The sequence below is a fragment of the Magallana gigas genome, chromosome 9 (assembly GCF_963853765.1).
Source record: "Magallana gigas chromosome 9, xbMagGiga1.1, whole genome shotgun sequence".
In the NCBI taxonomy this organism is placed as follows: Eukaryota; Metazoa; Mollusca; class Bivalvia; order Ostreida; family Ostreidae; genus Magallana; species Magallana gigas.
In genome coordinates this window covers 37,982,825-37,986,003 of record NC_088861.1, presented here as the reverse complement: position 1 = coordinate 37,986,003, position 3,179 = coordinate 37,982,825, and the positions used below count along the sequence as shown (strand labels likewise).

At 32.1% G+C, this 3,179-nt stretch overlaps 1 long non-coding RNA gene across 1 annotated transcript; it reads left to right on the top strand.

Annotated features, from left to right (window-relative positions):
• The first annotated feature begins 940 nt into the window (after positions 1 to 940).
• On the top strand, positions 941 to 3,179 carry LOC109618154 (uncharacterized). Its single transcript, XR_010709379.1, has 3 exons — positions 941 to 1,192; positions 1,826 to 1,881; positions 2,056 to 3,179. It is a non-coding gene; the product is annotated as an uncharacterized lncRNA (long non-coding RNA).

Sequence of the window (3,179 nt, the reverse complement as noted above, 5' to 3'; positions counted from 1 at the left end):
ACGTAAAATATTCTAAAATTGTGTTGATCTTTAATTGATCTGCGCCAAGCTGGTTTTACATGCATTAAAATTTCTTCATTTAATTGTTTACACGTAGCAGGGATAGTCTCCAAACCACTAGTTTATAAATAGCCTTTTACATAAAACACAGCTTTAAAACTGCCGATTATTTGATACCGGTTTTTAATATGAATGAATTATGTACGTCTAGCATTAACGGCAGCATCTATGTAAAGGAAATATGCGGTTTTATAGTGGTTTGATATAATTCACTTTTAACGTTAAGATACATTCCCTGAGAACTATCGACAGGAAAGCAGATCGTGACGTCAAAGTTAATTATGACGTCATATCGTATGCAGTACAGACAAGTGACATTCTACACATCGCTGTAAAATCCATCGGGAAGCCTTAACATGCCTGCGTATCCAATTTCAACCAAATTTGGCACAAAGCATCCTTATGGGAGGGAGAATATAAATTGCAGAAATAAAAGTCCGATCTGTATTCAAAGCGGAGAAAACCTTGAAACTGTAGAAAAGGGGGGGGGGGGGTGCATTTTTAAAAATCTTCTTCTCAAGAACTACTGAGTCCAATTCAACGTAGTTTAGCATAAACTGTCCTTATGGGAAGGGAAATATAAATTGCAAAAATTAAAGGATAATTCTGTTTCAAATCTGAGTTATTACGAAAATAATAATAAAGGAAAGGCGTGTTTCAATCAGTTTAATAGCTTCGGGTTCGGCATCCGGTAAAATGGGTAGGCAAGACTTGGTCTGGGCAAAACAAAAGGTTGGCAGTTATTAATCTCTCAGCTATGTTAAGGAAGGTCTAAGAATTCTACCACGTGTGATTTAGAAAAATTTGCATAAGCCCCGCCCCTTATTCATGAGATTTTACAAGATATTGGTATTTCGGTAATTAACAAACATCTACCCAAATGAATATGATTAATTATTGGGTTTGAATGGTTCAAGAAAGGTGTACTGAAATAAAATCATAAACTATTCTTTATATCTCGCGAAATCATGAAATTCCTAAGTCGTCTGATGACGTGTCGAGGCTGACTACGTCACATCGGCGCTTGCAGCTGTGATCAGAATAAACATGTGGACTTCAGTGATATATCTCGGAATTTAACTCGTTTATAACCAGCGTGGACAGAAATCGGCATAGGATTCAACTGAACAAGGTAGGATTTATCTGTACTTCCCCTAGATATTGTTTTATATTATTTAATACTGTTGGATGGAACGGTAACGAAGTGAATTTCCTCGGCTTTGATTTTGTTTACTTGTTTACATTTGTTTTTCATGTAATATTGTGTTCAAACATCAGTTTGGTGACTCAGTCAGGCAAAGTAATTGTTCTGCGTTTCGCTAGTTTTGATCATAAAGAGCGTTGATGCTCATTGTAGCTTTTTACTGGTCTCACATCGCGATAATATTAGATCGCATTTCCTCCATGTTCAAAGTACACATTAAAAAGGCCATGGCCAAACACTGTATGTGCTAGCACTACAAAGATTACTATGAGGATCTGGAATGATTATAAACAAGATTGTAATGTTGTTTAAGTAAATCGAAATGTGTTATTTTATTCAGCCTTCTTTTATGAAGATCTAATTAATTTTATTTAAGACAAAATTAAAGTGTGTTCAAACTGAATTTCCACACATTTAAAAAAATAAACATTTGATTATGCCTGTTGTAATATCACTGAAATTGAAACCGCCATTAATATGCCCAATACTAGAGTAATGTTTCATTTTCATGTTATCTTTAACACAATAGCTTGCTAATTATGACATATTATTCATTTTCAGGGTTACTTAGGCAGTAGATGGTCCACTGAAAACACTTCTTGGGATGTTGATAAAAAGTAGGTACTACAAATGTATATAAATATTTCTTTTACTCATTAACTTCAACTTCATGCATAGTTTGTTGTTTTTTAATATCATATTGATAATGATACTAATGTAACATATTATAATAATTTGCATTGATATCTATTGAAATGAAATTTGAAATTGATATATATTCATCATTTCAGGTATTGGTTTTCTTATCAACTGGACTACCTCCTATTATCAAAAAGACAGAAGAGAAGAACATGTGGTGTGCAAGAAGAATTGTCAATTTCCATAAATTACACATTATGACTGAAAAATACTAAAAATCAGAAAACACTAGTCTTGTTGAACAGTTTGTCACAGAAAAGCAATCTTTATAGTATTTGTAAAGTTGATTATCAAAATAAATTCTTGATAATATTGATATATTGTTTCTTCTTGCTTTCTTTAATTAGTACTAAAATATCAATTATTATTACAAGTAAACCTGATTATACATTAAAAGAATTTATTCACCAGCATAGTAACATAAATTATTATGAAACATAAATGTGTAAATTACAAACTCAACACTTACACCCCCCCCCAAAAATGCAACTGATGAAATTATTTTTTTCCAATTTCAACAATTTTATAATGGTGATTGGTGTGAACAGAAACAACATTTTAACATTATTTTAGTGAAATTCACAGCGTTAAATTATTTTACGAATGAAAATTAAAATCATGATCTTAGTCAGTGTTGCGTTTGAATTTCACGCAAATGACGCTGAAAGTGAAGTTGGTCAGATAAAATGCAGTAGTGCAAGGGCATACACTTGATCAAATATATTGAAAATTTCCATGTCTTACCATTGTATCCCTATTATATCAAAAAGTGCTGGGAGCTGTATGAAGTCGCTACGCATTTCATATAAATAAGCGTTAATTGCGGGAAATCCCAGTAAACTGATGTTCATACACTGTTTACATTGAATTTAATAATTGTTCTTACTTGAATATTTTAAGCTCCCAGCACTTTTCGAAATTTTGAAGGTTCATTTTACAAGTTAGAAACAGAAATAACTATATTTGTTTATGTTATGCCCTTGCACTTTGCATTTTTTCGTATTATTCCTGGTTCATCTTTTTTTAGCAGTATCACGTGACAGGGTATTCCCAAGAGACTCAAAAATTGCTCATCCGATAACAAATTATTTAATTTGTATAATCGATAAAATATCACTTTGTTTAACAAATGTTTGGAGTAGAATACCAAGATTGTTCAAAGGCTAACATTTTATGTGATAAATATCGCTATTTTTGTATGGACGCCTTTAACATA